Source organism: Calidris pugnax, unplaced genomic scaffold, assembly GCF_001431845.1.
Source record: "Calidris pugnax isolate Ruff unplaced genomic scaffold, ASM143184v1 scaffold13, whole genome shotgun sequence".
Lineage (NCBI taxonomy): Eukaryota > Metazoa > Chordata > Aves > Charadriiformes > Scolopacidae > Calidris > Calidris pugnax.
The window spans coordinates 13,641,486-13,659,317 of NW_015090810.1; the positions used below are offsets into that span (position 1 = coordinate 13,641,486).

Genomic DNA, 17,832 nt, shown 5'->3' on the forward strand with positions numbered 1-17,832 from the left:
TCTCACTGTAAGCTTATTATATTTAGAATGACAGAAATGCAAATAAAGTAATATAACTGTTTCTTGTATGGATATACAATGTGAACAACAAAAAAGTACACTTAATAGAAAGAAGAGAGATAATTTGCACAAAAATGAGTATCACTATTCCCACATTCATTCACCCTTTCATCTGAGTCTTTCATGACTGTATTTTCTACATCTCTTATAAAGATCTGACTGTGTTGTGACAGGTTGGTTTTTTTTAAGTTATTGTCTTTGCCTGAATTTTATTGTACACAGTGATGGCTTTTGCTAATAAAGTGAACAAGATTATAAATCTATAATCTATTTTATTTAAACTGCCACTAAGTTACAGAACAGATCAGTGGATCACGTCTCAAATCATAGTGAGGACAGAGGTTGCAAGTCAGTATGACTTCTTTGCCTTTTTGCTAGGAAATTTCAACTGGAAATTAAAATAATTAAAATATTTCTGGTGAAGCTGATTAATGATCCAGATGTTCACTGCAATCTATGTGTGTGAACTAATCCTTTAAGAACGATTATTAATAAAGTAATTTGTTCATAGACACATTTAGTTCCTCTTGTATGGTGATAGTGCTTAATCTCCTTGGCATGTTAAATGCAATCCTGAAAACAACAAAGCTGTTATCACCAGAAAATATACTAACAAAAAATTAAGTATATCCATCTTTTCAGAGGACCAAAATTGGTTTTGATTGTTGTTGCTAGAAGAAATGCAAGACAAAGAACACGAATGTAATCAAAGTGTAAAAATATCAAGTAAAAGGCCACTTCGAAATCATATGTCTTATTTCAACAAATAAGAAAATGAAGTGGTGATACAAACATAAGTCTAGCCTAATACAAATGTAGAGTTGAGTTAGTTTATGTATGCACTGTGAGAAGATAAGGTTATGAGCAGATCTATATTTCACAAAAGACAAGCAGTTTTCAAAGTTGAAAAACAGCTTAGAGTAAATTTTCTTATGACTTTTAAAATTAATTTTATTTGTAAAATAAACAAATGTAAATGTGAGTCAACCAATTTAATGATATTAATAGAATACACTCTTTGCCTAGATTTTTTCTCTAAAAAATATTTTAGAAATGGATTTTCATTTCTAGCTGTTGGTTGTTAAGATATTGGATTATACTGATTGTAATTCTCAAAATATTTGAAAATGTTATATTATTTGTGGCCACTCTCTCACAACATAAAGTCAAAAAAATTAAGCTCCCCCAAAAAATCAGGAAAGTTTGTATTTAAACTTTTAATTTACTGGAAGAAATCCAGTAATAATTTTTACTATGCAGAACCTTCTGTCAAATTTGAGCTATTTAATAGTGCCTTTATAAAGATAATTTCTTCTTTGGGCACCATCTGTGTAATATACACACATAAAAACCTACTTAATATTTAGATAACGGATATAAAATTAACATCTCTGATGTTCTTCCTTTTCCTAGAAATTACACATATAATTCTGAACATGTTTTTTATTTTCACCATGACTTTGGTTTATAGAATTGTTCATTTAAGTTTCCATATTTCAATACACAGATACTATGTTTCTCGAAGTACTACATATACAGATAGGTTTGACAGATAAAACGCCTAACCATTGTTCTTGCCAGAAGGCAGAACATACGTTTCTGTTCCTTCCATCCTGGAAAAGGCTATATATTATTGTCACTACAGTGCTTTTATTAACATTCCAGGGAAGAGACCAAAATGTTTCATATTTTTCAGTCACTATAAAATATAACCTCACCTCCTTCTTCACTCAGTATTTTTAAAAGGATTACAAAAGTCTGTGATATTAAACACACTCCTTTCTCTAGTCTATAAATGTTAGACTATATAGCCCTGCTGCAGTTTGATTAAAACATAAAGGTGCTCATTGTTACTAGCTATAAGATAAGCTGTAGATACAGTGTACTGTTTGATTGTGTCTAAGCAATTAGTAATCAAAAGAAAAGAGTTTAATGCATTTCCTCTTTCTCCTAAGATGCTGAAGCTCAGATCCAAACTGAAACTCTCCAGCCATGAAAATACAGCAATTATTAAAAAATAAGCTTAAATCTTGGCACACAGCTTCTGCTGTAGGAGGAACCCAATATAATATTGATTATTCACTTTTTGAAAGTTCTCTTTCCAGAAAAAATTTCTCAGAAAACATCCTCCCACTCCCGCCTCCCCTTGCCTCCCATCCTGAGGTATCTCAGTTATTTTTTGTCTACTTTTGGCTTCTTGAATTGACTCAGATATTCAAGTAAAATGATGACATTGAAATTTCATATTAGTGAAACAAGTGTTAGTAGTAAAAATGTAACAGTAAAACAATTAAAACTAAGTGTTTATTGAGGAATCACGATAAGGAATCACAGCACAATTATTTGATTTCAGAATCAGGCAATAGTAATGTTTAATGGCTAACATCCTTTATCCCAATCAAGTACATAAAACTGCAATTATGGTTGTGTATAATATTTCTCAAAATCACCCTGTTTCTCAGTGGGAAAAAAGAACTACTTTCAGAGATAAACAAGCTATTCCTAATAATTTCCACATGACTTATCTACCCCTCTCTTCCAGAAGGAAGAAATTTGTATTATCTGTGCCAGTTCAATGATGCCACTTCACAGCATAAACTATGAGAACTGAGAAAAGGATTGAGGGAAGAAAAAGGTTATCACAGAAATCCATTATAAAAAATACAGAAAAAATTTAAAATACTCAGTTTTTCATGGACATGGTCTATATAAAAAACATAGACACAGGTACTCACATTGTTTTATGAGGCCTTTTCCTCAAGGTCTTGAGAAGGCCTGAGAGAGCTTTTTTGCAGTATTTAAAGTACTCTCTGTACTAACACTATACTCCTAGCTGGTGAGAATTCAAGGCATTTGTCTGCTTTCCCAGGAGTCACACCTTCAGCTTGCATGAGCAGCTATAATCAATATCAGTGCTGAATTCTATTTAGGGACTTATACCCTCCAGAAGCCTAAGGTAACATATATCCCCTACAATATTGAGGAACAAGTAATCTACATCTGAATGATTTAGGGCAATTTAAATGTTAGACTGGTTCAGAGCCAGTTACATTTTGTCCATAAATGTGTGTGTCATCTCTTGCATCCCTGCTGCAGATCTAGTCTTTGAACCTGAGTTGTTTGACCTGAGTCCCACAACTGTAGCAGTGAGGAGAAAAATTCAAAACGGAGGTCTGGATCATGGGTCTTAATGCCAACGAGGCACAGATACATCATTTCATCACACAGACTGAATCTAGATCAGGCCTCAGAAGAGGAGCTTATTTATGCTGAGTAAGTGAGAACATACAGCGGAATGTTTATGCTAGCCATATGCCTTTCAATTGGCATTATGCCAGAAACCAGAGTACAGACAACACCTGATTCGATATCAAGTTCAAGTGATATCTAATTTGGCATAAAGTTGGCCTTCACAAAGCTATCTATCAAAATATTTTGAATAAATTTGAACTGTTTTAAAGAGTGTGTGAGTTCAGCGTTCTGAATCACATAGCCATGGCATTTCTTACCAAGCAGTAAGCACTTAAAAATTGGATTTATTGCCTTGTTGAATCACAGTCCTATTCCATGCATTAAAAGAATCATAAGTAAGCAAGGCAATATTTTAATCAAGACATTGCTACCACTTATAATAATTTATATTTCTAAGTTGAGCATCAAAATCCTTGCAGGATTCTTCTCCTATTAAAAATGAGCAAGCAAACAAACCAACCAATAATATCTTTCATTAAATTTACATTTGAAGACATGAAGTTTTTCAACTTAACAATGCCCATTAATGTTATTGAACATGGACTTTCTCCTTGCTCCTTCACTTTATTCTTCAGTGTGCTGATGGTCATAGCGAATACAAAAGACATGAATTCCTTATTACCTTATGGAAAACTCTTGTCAAAGGCATTTCCATTTCAGTCTAATGGTGCTATACTGCTATAACAATATTTCTTTCATTGTGATCATCCAGATCAGAAAATCTCTCTGTTTGTCTTTGTACGTGATGAGTCAGTGCTTAGGAAAGAAGCCTCAAGCTGTCATGTGGCAGTAAGTGTGTCTATTACACTTTCCACAAACACTAGATTTAGTGCACAGCAAATACTTGCCAGCAATACCATTTTGCACATAGCCATAATGCCAACATAAAAAAATTAAGACATGATTTGGCATACAAAACAAAACATAAATTAATCTGCTTAGCAAAGGAAACTTTAGGATGACAAAAATGAGTTTCAAATGAAAAATATTTTTAGCACATTAAAATGGTAAATATTAAACATTGTATTTATGAGAGCAGATAGTACAAGTAAAGAATACTAACATATAAAGGATACTTAACTGTGGTGAGATAAACATTTCTGATCTATTAAGCAGTAAGAATAGAAATATGAATCTCTCGCAAACACACTTAGAGGTCTCTTTAGCAGAACTATGCTGATCTATAACAGACTGGGATCTGGCACTCATTTTGTTCTATCACATAACCAGGAAGGCTGGATCTAATTGTCACCAACTATTTGCATATCATAGACATGATAAGCATTTGAATAATAGGGAATAAATCCACTTATGATCTATGAGAAATAAAGACAATGTTACACGGAAAAGAAGTGAGAAAAGATTTTAACAGGAACATACTGTACATTGGGCAACTCATAAAAGAAAACTTAGACACAGAAGGACTAAGGAGATGTATAATATGCTGTACCTGGCCATACATTTTACGTCTGTGAAGTCTGATAAACATATGTAAAATGTATGATAGGTAACATGGTTTTCTGTTTAACTCCAATTTTCACTAAATGATATTTCTGATCTAACAGGTACTTCCATGAGAAAAAGCACCTGGATGTGAGTTGGATTTAAATTTGCAGTTTTTTAGAACTGAATATACAATTCATAAGACCTATAATGTACATATTCAGTATCTGACACATCTTGATACATTTTAGCTATATAGCTTAGAAGACATTGAAATAACATGTGTTACAACAATGCATCCAAAAGTAATGTATGATAATATATGAAACTCTTCATGCTGAACTGATCATTTCGTAACATGGTTTGTCTTACCATGCACATCTTATCTACAATCATATATTTCATTTTGATCTGCATAATACTTTTTCACTGTGTAGGTTTAAAAACCTTGTTAACATTTTTGTATAAGATATTTGGGGAATGATTGATATATCAATGAGTTTTGCATTCAGTTCCTGTCAGTATAACTCCAGACAAAAAACACATCTATAACTATCTGGAAAAAACATTCTTATAAGTACATTTATGTAAGGGAAATACATATAACTATTTCCATTGCAAATAAAATGCTATGACCTGATTCTGAATAATTTTCTCCTATGAAAAATTGTATTGATGGCTTAATGGCTTCAGCAGCCACTTCCACTTCAGGAAAAAACAAATTTCAAATGGCATAGACTAAAATTGGGCATACAGTCTAGCATCATTGTTGAAGAATAGTGCTTGGCTGTCAGATGAGAGATAATTATTGGGAAATAATTGTTGGATTTCAACGATTCTCCTCCAGACAGGTGAAACCTGCAAACACCGTGCAAACATTCAGACAGTGAGTCATACTTCCTCTAAGAGTAAGGTAATTTACTCCTCTGAGGTCAGCAAAAGCAGGGTTCAAAGCTAATTCTGTCTATCACTTCTGGATAAAAAATACTTTCAAGCAGCAACTCACAGAGTTTGGCTTTAGAGCTCCTACTGAGCTGTTTTCAGGGAGATAAGGGCATCATCACTTCCTATTGTTGAGGCTGGATATGGCTTTAGTGACAGGGTAATGGTATGGACCCATTCTCTAGGTATTAACCTATACTGCAACAGTATATGTGTTGGGACAATTTCACGCTATGTGATGGTACTGAGAAGGCTTTACTAAACCATTTCCACAGTTGCAATGATATTCTCAGTTTTGAGGTTTCACTTTTTTTGGCTAATCACATCAATGAGAAAAAATAAGGAAAATAGATTTCTTTCTCTTTTCTGACTTTTTAGAAGAAAGTAAATGTGCAGATATTTTATCATATAAAATACATCTACATTGCCATGTAAAAATCCAACAGAGATCCATGACTATCGGAATAAAGATTAGCTTCAGTCAAGAAGGCTCTACATAATTACATGGGCCACTGAAGAAATGCTCAAAAGTGGGGGTCCTGTTTATGCTACAGTGCTCTGTGGACATGAGTTATAGGGAAAAATTTTCATCTTGTCTAGGTCAGCAGAATTTGTTTTTTTTTCCATGAGCAAGGATGACTTGTAATAGCTGAGAACCAATTCCTTAACAACAAATTAACTTTTCTTTCTTGTCTAGTTATGAAGGTTTTCTTTTACATCTTGTGTAGTTTTGAATTTTTAAATAAAAAAATGACTAAGTATCTTATATTCACAACAATGATACGATTTTAAATTTTCTGTTCATGTCCCCTTTTTATAGTAGTTATGCACTAGCATAATGTCATTCATGTCCCTGGCAACATTCCTGATTTACTGCAGCATAAGCGAAAAACCAGTCACACCTTGAAGATAAGAGCTTAAATTGTCCCCCTCTTTGGTAATTTATTACACAATAAACACCACTGCAAAATTTATGGCTAATTCCTACAGGTCGATACAAGGTTTGAAGGTAATAAGAATACATGAAGAGGCATCTTGAGCCCCTCTTTGTATTTCTTTAGTCCTAAGGCACCTTGGTGCTGATCCAATCCATGAGCACAAGATGGAGTAGTTCTTTGCTTTGAAGTGCTGGCCAGCAAATCAGGAAATAGTACAAAATGATGAAGGAGTTCAAGAAAAGTCTCTTTTCTTCATTCTTACTCTAGATGAACAGAAAATGTATGGTCTAGAAGATACATGAATTTTGCAGTCACGGGCATTGAGAAGAGACCTTCTCATCGGTATCCTAGAGAGTCAAAAGGCATTACTAGTGCATAAAACTAGTACGTATTAGGACTGAAAAATGTGATGATAATGTTCACAATTTGCTGCTCCTGGCCCTGTTCCTCTCCCCCCTGCCAGTCCCCCTTCCCTGCATTTATTTGTTAAAAATGGGTTGTCTTAGTACATGGTGACGGTTAGGAGAAAAACAAGACTCTTCACAAACAGCTCGACACTTAAACCAAAACGCACGTACTTGATCAGAGGAAAGTGTTTCTATAAGAGGCATGAAAGGGGATGAAAAACTGCTGAGCTATTTCTCAGAATTAAATACCTGCTCTGATGAATGGGGAATAATGGGATAGTTGACAAGACTGAATAAAATACATTTCAATTTTGTAACCTAGAACAGGTTATCTTTTCCATCATAAAAAGCTTGTGACTTCAAATGTTTGATGATGATGGCACTGTCACCTCACAAACAGAAGCCCTGCAAACCTGCTGAGACATCCTGGAACATAACAGCAATAATGGATAAAAAACAAGTGGCCAAAGCCTGTTAACAATCAATCATTTAAATCGATGCTGTATTTATAACAATTAAAATGAGAATAGGCTTTTTCAAATTAAAACTTAAGCCTCAGCACAGGCTCTGAACCATACTTTCATCAACAATATTGCCAAACCCTGAGATGTTCACACATGAAGAGAGAAGATAGAAAGCACATTTGGGTACCTGTGTTCCTGGTTTGATGCCATCAGTCCATGACCAAGAAGCTAGGAAATCTGACAGCTTCCCATTAGACACCCTAACACAGCATGCAGAAACCTTATTAAAAAGCAAGACTTGTTCCTATTTTAGTAAAAAAGTAGGCAAGTGTACAGACACAGAGGTGCTACTCTGGCATGTCCATAATAGGTATTTAGGAAGAAAACATTCTGTTACTGTTATCTATTTATACAGATGTGCAGAAAAGTAGCAAAATGAGGTAAAAATGGAAACTTGCTTCACGCAGTTTTCACTAACTTCCATGAAAAAGCACCATACTCAGTAACGACAATTTTAGACAGGAGGAGTATGGAAAAGAATAAAACTGAGGGATTTAATTGCTTAATTAGTGAAATGCAAGAACATTGAGCAATGTTGTAAGCCAGCGGACGAGAATTTTTCTTGGAAGCTGAAACCAAACAACTAATCAAAATCCTCTTTTAATTATATTTCAGAAAGATAAAAACAGTGGTATAGATATAACTAACTGCCCATGTGTCTTCTGTAGGTTGAAAACACACCTGTGCATAATTAGCTAATTCTCAGCTAGGCATTCCATTAATAAAGTAGATGCTTTACTTTGAGTGCATAACAGTGACTATCAGTTGCACCTAGTTCAGCTCATATTAAGCAGCTTTGGGAACAGTCTGCAGTGGCTACATAGGGTTCAACAGAGTTTAGAGAGGAAAAAGGGGTCTCATTACTGGCAGTGGCAGGCCCCACCAAGGATTATGCCCAGCGACAGAGGAAGGTTGCACAAGACCCTGCTTTCTACCCTGATTAAGGATGAAAGTCCAAGGTGAACAAGAGGCAGAGAGGAGATGAATCCTTAGTTGCTCAGTCCACAGCCCCTGGGCAGAGCAGCCCCACCAGCACAGGGAGACAAGCCGTGCCTCCCTCAGCCTGCACGCTGCTGGATTTCCTCTGCTTCCCTGAGCTGGGCTGAGGGGTGGCATTACTGCACACAGGAGACAGGATGCTGCTGGGAACACAACGACACGTGCCACATTGTGTCACGTGCACTACCAGGTCAGAGAAAATAACTACTGCACAGTCCTGCTGCATGTAAACTTGGCCTAACAGCAATAAATATGTAAGTCATTAAAAAGAATAGTAAGGACCTTTTCATTCCAGCCTCACTCTCCAATTAAGGTGTTTATTACTGAACAGTGAAAAGCCTCATTCCACTTGGGCCCTCACCTCTACCATCTGCACTCAGGATAGATATGTCTTTATGGTACGCTGCTCTGCTACTCTACACTGAATCTTCGCGTGTGTGTTTTTTGTTAGACCTAGGGAAGGTTTATAATGTAAACTCCAGAGCTTGCAGTTATACACTACTGAGCTGCTAACCCCACCCTTCCTCTGGTTTCTACCAAGTCCTTTCTCTCTTATCTCTTTCCCAGTCTGGTACTGCATTTTCCTTTCTCCCATATAGCTTTAAAACAGAATGTCTCATTTTTTCTTAAACTCAGGGTAATAAGCCTTTGATTAAAATCCTTTCCCAAAAGGCATCTTCAAAGAATTTTGAAGGATAAATAAGTATCCAGCAAACTTCTAGTATTCAAACAGGGAGCTGGCAGACTTCAGTTTTGGAAAAGAAGAAAAACTTTCACTTTGGTGAAATCTTGCAAACTGTGCACTGGGAGGAAATTGTCATTGTTATTCACAGTTCTTACTTCTGTGAAATTTGTCTTAGTTTCTTACAATGTATCATTTTGATCAAATAAAAAGTTGGCAGGATATAAGAATTCACCAAGATTAAAGGCTTTTTTGAACAAATAGAGAATGAAAGATGTTCTAAGATTTTTTGAACATTTTTTTCTCTCTCTACTGAATAATACTATGATTTTTTAATCAGTTCTGTGCAGCTGAAATTCACTATGGATTTATAAAGAATATATTCTTATGGCTTGATTAAATTGAACATACTGAGTAGGGTGTCCATTGTGTCTAAATTGGCCTCACCATGAAAATAAATAGGTCTCTAGTAACAGCAGATTATATGTCACGTACCACAAATGTCACCTCAATATTGTTGCATATTAGTAAAGTGAGATACACCTAAAAGACAATCTTACAGAAATATAGAATTAATGTATTTGAGATCTTAGGATATTCTTTCTATATATTTTGAACTTCATAATAACGAAACAACAGACAGCTAGGTCAATGTTATGTCACTTCTGACAAGCACTTAAATATATATTTATACGATCCCATTTTATGTCATAAACATTAGAATGTGAAGGGCGGGGTTGGATTGGATCTTTTTTCCACTTAAGTAGAACACAATCAATTGCACTTGAAATCGTAGATCTTGACTTCTTTCCTCATTACTGCTGGCAAAGCTGGTATTATTAATGTCCCCACTCTTCCCATTACACAGCCTATTTTCAAAAATTACATTGTTTCTAGATTATAAAAAAAATTGTGAACCTGTTCTATAGAAGTATCAATTTCAATAATTCTCACTTTATTTAAAAAATAATTATTGAAAGAAGATGAAGTAGGAACAGTTCCTGCAAACAGATACTACAGAAAATCCATCCTTTTGCCCAGGTACTTTTTTCACAAATATGCAGGCTTTCCCCTGCCCCAAATTGTTTTAAAGGAGGTTTAATGCATCCATGATTTTGAGTAATAATTTGACTAGAAAATCTGATTTGTCAGCAGAGAAATATTTCAATTGGTTTGAAATTATAAAAATGAACCGACAATCTTCTTGACATACTTAACACAAAATAAGATTACACAAAATAAGCAGTCCAGATTTATTGGTGAAACGATTTAATAGAAAAAAGCAGCTTTCACAAAATTGACCCTTGACAAGTATTTCAATTTTCTCTTTGTTATAACATAGCAAACCTTTCTTGTTCATTCTTGTTCCTATTCTCCCACTACACATATTCTTTCACTGAACTACAGGTCTCATGATACAATGCTAGTCCTTGAATTTAACGATTGAGAGATCAAATGACTGTAGCATAACAGTAGTTAGTCTTAAACTAACTCAGAGTAAAGATTCCTCATTTCAGGTAAGTTAAGCAAGGGACAATGCTTGATTTCCTTCCCATGCTAAAGGTGAGGAAGAAACTAGAGCCATCACATATTCATGAAGTCATTAAGCTAAGACATAAAAATAGATTTATAACTAAGACTTTGTGTAGTTTGCACTAAAGAACTTACATTTGTTGGGTTTTGGAAAGGAGATGAGGCAATCAGCCAGTATTTAACTGCTCTTCTTACACTGGGCTTTCAGTTTTAACTTGAGACTAGAGTGACTTCCACACTTTCTGGTCTAGCACAGAATAACCTCATTGACAAGTGATCTCACTAGAGGATCATCTTCTGAGAGAAAGGGTATCACAATATAGCGCTTAAATGAAATCAGAACTTCTGAATTTGACAACAGAATATTCTTTATTAATCTTATTTGGCTTTTCCCCCCTATTTTTCATGGCTCATAACTGCAAGAACCTCTTACCTCAGCAACCATTTATCAGAACAAAAGGGAATATGTCAAGATACTCTTTAGGGCTTGTCAGTAATGCTCTCAATTAGCTATAACAATCACTGTTGAACAAAAAAAGGTTCTTATCTACTAGTTTCTAAGACACTTCCCATTTCCAATATGCCATTTTAAAACCAGTCCAGTGATGCACTATTTTGTACAGAATTTCAAAGCTCAAAATAAAAGGATCAAATCTATTGCATAAGACTGGAGAAGCTACATAATACAGTCATTTTAAATAATGTAGCTTTTACATAGTTTCTGCTCAGTAAGTATCCTGTTTCAGGTGTCCTTTATTCATACTTCAAATTTTATAGGCTTCATTTACTAATGTGAGAGTCCTGATGAGATTCAGCAAAGGAAATGGGAAGGTGGCAGGCAATAAAACATTTCAGTTTTAGCTGCTGGTAGACACTAAGTGAAACATTACTGAGTGATCAGCTTTATATAACAGATATATTCTAACATTTTATGTCATTCACATTATTCTGGCATCAAGATTAGATGGGGAAATGGATTCTGTACTCTATTGCTGGGCACATGAACAAACAATGGAAATGCCAAAATGACGAATGTCCTCCAATTCATTTTGCATACTTTAATTTGCAGAAAACTGCAGAAGCCGACATAGGAAATTCCTGCAGGATTAGCCTAAGGAGGGTTGAAAAGGATGATTCAAACCCTTCTAAATACTTAGCAACTTGAATATTCTCTGACTACTTTTAATGGCATATTAGAACTTCTACCTGGAAGGAATGGTTGGAAACATGTAGCTGGGAGAAATTGTTTGGGTGTGACCTTGTCTCCCTTTTACATACAAAACCTCTTAGTTGAATGGGTTAACACTACATGTTATTCTAGTTAAAATATATCCAAAAACAAGAGAAGGGTGAGCTCTCACCTAACAACGCCAAGAGACAAGGGGCAATGCAGACTTGTTTACCAAGGCCAAAGAGGAGCCAGAGATTCCCTCTGCTTTGATTTGCAAAAGCAGATTTATTTTTCCTGCATCTTTAACATGCAATACAAAAGACAATTGTATCAATGGCAAAATTCCTAGAAACTTCATTCACGTTTTTACTTCTGCGTGTTTCTGATTTTGACATGCACTTAAAAGCGATGCTTCTAACTTAAGTCTCTCCTTATTGAAGACTATAGTTTTATTTCTCAAAGTTCCTCACTAAATTTAAAAACATGAGACTCTAGCTCTTTGCAGGCATCATTCAGTGGAATTTAATTACTTTGCTATGGCTTTACAACAAAATGTGGTGAACATTTGTGAAAGAGCAAATTTGCATTTCTGATAAGGAAATTGTGACTAGCAATTTACTGTGGAAAAAACATTACTGTTCTCTTTAAGAGGAAAACATGTAAGATGTTGCTGGTGTAATTCTTATACAAATACACATTCCTTCACATGAGTACTCTCATAGAAATTAATAGAATTGCTTATATGCGTAGCTGTTCACCACTTTGTGTATGAATGGCAAAACCGAAGTCCAAATAGGGAATACAAACCAGACTCAAACACAACAGGGGTGATTGAAAGTGATTCTTAATTTTGAATTTCTTGGAGGAAGGCCAGACTCTAATTAGATTTTCTGAACATAATGTCCTCAGGGATTTCAATAACTGCAATACAAAAAGGTAATGCAGGTTTCCACATAAAAATTTTACCTGGCCTTATTTGTTTAATAATATCCAAACTGAATGTGTTTAAAATTTGTACTATCTAAATTCTCTACAGCAAGAACTACAATAGAACCTTTTAGCTAGCTGAAAACTCAATCTGCAATCATTTTTTCTTCCTAAACAAATTTAAAGCCTCAAATGCAAAATTTTAAAATATTTAATGGATTAAGAGCATCTATTATCTTTTGATGCATAAAAAGGTATGTGCTTTGTTTCTCAATTTTTAATCTCTTGTGAAACAGGTAATAACAATAAACAATGAGTTATGAGGATACATCCAAGAGTTTTTCTTTATGCTTATAAGTCTTTCTTGTTATTCTCCTTAACAATGACCTCAGTTCACAAGGCTGTTTTTGGCTTGTATTTTTGTAAATCCTTATATAAAGGAGAGCATAACATATCAATGAAAGTTTATCTTTTGATGGGCTCTAATCCTTCATAAAACTGTCTATTAGTCATGAAAATGTACAATTCATGTAGGACTTATGTATGCACAAAAAATAACGTATAAGTAATTATTTTTTCTTTTTTTCTCTGTTACTTAAACTATTTTATGATAAAAAACTGTAAGGACACTGTTTCATTTCTGAATTGTAATTAAAGGCAAGATCTGGATTATTAATATGCACTCTTTAGAAAGAAGTATTGTGATTTTTAAAGCCCTGGGTATCAAATGGGATTTTAAATGAAATCATTCCAACACAGAAGATTAAGCTGAAATTTAACCTGATGGCCGTAAAAATTTTGTGCTGTTTTCTAACATGGCAGAAATTCCCCTTTTCTTTTTATTGTGCAGTGGTGGGGCTTGCCATATGCCCGATGTCACGTCAGATGGAGAGGCACAGAGCTGAAAGGGCACCACTGTGTCAGCTAATGGGGCCCCATGCCACAACCTCTACAGTGGCTGCAGATCATGCATGGAAACTCTGTCAGACCTGCAGCACTATACGGTAAAATTGGAGCTGAATATTGGTAGTGATATGCTGACACTAGTAAAAGCCAACCACCAAATTGTTCCTATTGACAAGATTAATTAGACAACTAAATTACTACTTTTATCTTAGCAGTGCAATCAAGAACTGAAAGAGTGCAGGGAAGACACAAATGGAAGAAAAGCTGTATAAAGAGAGAAACCAGCCCACCTCATTTTGGGATATTTTGTGCAACCTGTATTCTTTTTGCAGTATTATTGTGTGCTTTAATCTTTTCAGGTCTTTACATGTAAGTGTTTTCATGGGCAGATGGAGGATGATAAACCCAGTGCCCATTTATTGAATTGCCTTTTCTCATCTGAAATGTAGTCTTTAAAAAAAAAAACAAAAAACAAACAAAAAACCACAAAACCCCCTACCTTCTTACTCTACAGCATACTCATTATCAGATCAACTCACACTACTAATTAAGTTAAATTCGACTGCTAAATAACTCCCAAAGAGCCAATTTACTTAAGGTAATATAAGCACATATTCATTTCTCCCTATACATCACCAACCGTTATTAATTAAATTCTAGTCACTTCAGATTGCAAGTTTGAAATAATTGCCACAATGGAGACACTTTTACACTGTACTTAACAGTGAGTTGCATTGTTACTGATATTGATAGTAATCTGAATACAGGTAGACACCACTGCAATTATTTCATTTTAGAGTTTGTTATGTGTTTTTTTATTCAGAGGAATGTGTAATTTGTTTCTTGAATGTAAAAAGCTTTGCCATAAATACACCTGAAGTGCAGAACTGATTTTGGTGGATTATTCTCTAAAGAAAATGTCTCCTCTCTGAAGGTGTAATACACCTTTTCAGGTTCAGAGGAGATCACAGTGGCAGCAAGTGATTTTTCCCTCTGCAAGAGCTCCTCTCAGCCGGCTGCTGTACTAAGGTGAGGGCTGAAGTGATGCTCGCAATCTGCTTCCTTGCTACCCACCTTCCACCCACATCTATGAAGCATCTGTGGGCTGATGCTTTGACAACGGGGAGGTTTCTGCTGTGCAAAGACTATCAGTACCAACAGGTATTAGGAGGAAAAGGTGTATTTTGCACTCCTTTCAGCTTCTGTACAAGTACATTGCATTTAATTAGTCATTGCAGCAGAAGGTGATTACAGATGATGAATAACATTCTTGCATGTAAAAGTTTTGCAAGAAGAAGGAGACAAAATTTTCCTCTAGATGCATTTCTTAGCCCACTGTTAAAACTGAACTAGTGTATCCTGAAATGAGCTACACTTTCTCAAGTTTCAGTCATCATAATACACATAAGAAAAATGACAATCTTACGGTCTGAAATATTCATTAGTTCCATGTTTCAGTGGAAGTGTGAATAAAATCTGCATACTTCTGAAAAGTAAAGTTCTTGCATTTTTAGTAATACACTTCCAATATGTTTCCTCCTGCAAAGCCAATTAAGCTTTTAATTGATATACCAAGTTTTGATTTCCTTTATTGCAAAGGTCATTTGTAAAACACAGTAGATTGCAGAGAAGGAACGATGTTCTATACATTTGTCTCACTTAATGCATATCATAACACCTTTACTATATTTTTGCCAAAGGAAAGACCCATCAAAGACATAAGAACAGGTACTCCAACATGTCTACACATAAACTTTTTTTTTTTGCATTCTTATTGTGTTTATGAAAAGCTACCAGTGGTAAGATTAATATTTTTAAGATGATCTACAAGCATAACTTTATTATAAAACAACCTCTGGAAGGTAATGTTCTTTTTTCCCATAATAACTCCCAAAGAGCCAATTTACTTAAGGTAATATAAGCACATATTCATTTCTCCCTATACATCACCAACCGTTATTAATTAAATTCTAGTCACTTCAGATTGCAAGTTTGAAATAATTGCCACAATGGAGACACTTTTACACTGTACTTAACAGTGAGTTGCATTGTTACTGATATTGATAGTAATCTGAATACAGGTAGACACCACTGCAATTATTTCATTTTAGAGTTTGTTATGTGTTTTTTTATTCAGAGGAATGTGTAATTTGTTTCTTGAATGTAAAAAGCTTTGCCATAAATACACCTGAAGTGCAGAACTGATTTTGGTGGATTATTCTCTAAAGAAAATGTCTCCTCTCTGAAGGTGTAATACACCTTTTCAGGTTCAGAGGAGATCACAGTGGCAGCAAGTGATTTTTCCCTCTGCAAGAGCTCCTCTCAGCCGGCTGCTGTACTAAGGTGAGGGCTGAAGTGATGCTCGCAATCTGCTTCCTTGCTACCCACCTTCCACCCACATCTATGAAGCATCTGTGGGCTGATGCTTTGACAACGGGGAGGTTTCTGCTGTGCAAAGACTATCAGTACCAACAGGTATTAGGAGGAAAAGGTGTATTTTGCACTCCTTTCAGCTTCTGTACAAGTACATTGCATTTAATTAGTCATTGCAGCAGAAGGTGATTACAGATGATGAATAACATTCTTGCATGTAAAAGTTTTGCAAGAAGAAGGAGACAAAATTTTCCTCTAGATGCATTTCTTAGCCCACTGTTAAAACTGAACTAGTGTATCCTGAAATGAGCTACACTTTCTCAAGTTTCAGTCATCATAATACACATAAGAAAAATGACAATCTTACGGTCTGAAATATTCATTAGTTCCATGTTTCAGTGGAAGTGTGAATAAAATCTGCATACTTCTGAAAAGTAAAGTTCTTGCATTTTTAGTAATACACTTCCAATATGTTTCCTCCTGCAAAGCCAATTAAGCTTTTAATTGATATACCAAGTTTTGATTTCCTTTATTGCAAAGGTCATTTGTAAAACACAGTAGATTGCAGAGAAGGAACGATGTTCTATACATTTGTCTCACTTAATGCATATCATAACACCTTTACTATATTTTTGCCAAAGGAAAGACCCATCAAAGACATAAGAACAGGTACTCCAACATGTCTACACATAAACTTTTTTTTTTTGCATTCTTATTGTGTTTATGAAAAGCTACCAGTGGTAAGATTAATATTTTTAAGATGATCTACAAGCATAACTTTATTATAAAACAACCTCTGGAAGGTAATGTTCTTTTTTCCCATTACTGTTATTTAACTTTAAGATTATAACCATGATTAGAAGTTTACTTTGTCTTTGTTGGATGGGGGATGATGGGAAACAAACCCTGTACCCTTTAATGAGTGACCCACTGAATTAACAGCTCAGCTGCTGATTTTAATTTATGTGATAATTTACAGAATAAAATACTTCATGTCTTTCATCTATATAATGCATTTCACTTATTTTCATGAAAACAGGTAACATATTCTTGCATTGAGTACTCTTGTTTGTGAGCAGTTCCTAACCTCCTATCTAAATGTAAATTGCTTATGAAAACAGATTATTAAGAGAGAAGTGAAATGAAGTCCTTAAGCCCTTTCCTAGTAATACAAAGGACTATGTTTATGATAGGTTGTTATTTTTTAAAAGTGAAAACAATACTATTAACTAAGGTCTAAATTTTAAATGTAACAATAATTTCAGTTTCTTAAAGATACAAATCAATTTCATTATCATCATCAAATTATGTTAATTATAGCATTTAAAGTCTTAAGCAAATAGCTTAGAATCTAAACATATTAAAGAGGACTGGAGACAAAACACAATGATATGTATATACACAAGTCCTGTTAGTCCAAACAACCGTTTATGTGTATGATTCGCCAAGTAAATTCACCAAGAATAGCTCTTATTCCTAGAATTATTTTGTTTTAATCTTGCAACTCATACAGCCACTTTATGTCGATTTAATTGGGCACCCTGAGGTTGCCTAAATACATACACAGTCTTATTGGAAGAAAATACTAAAACAACCTCACATTCATTAGCCACTGAGAAGCTACATGGAGCCAAAATGTCTCTCCAGCTTTATGTGGTGATTTTGGGAATAATTT

General features: G+C 34.8%; 1 protein-coding gene across 1 annotated transcript in view; it reads right to left on the reverse strand.

Annotated features, from left to right (window-relative positions):
- The window catches only part of DOK6 (docking protein 6), a 143,612-nt gene that overhangs the window by 25,549 nt on the left and 100,231 nt on the right, over positions 1–17,832 (reverse strand). The window lies entirely within an intron of this gene.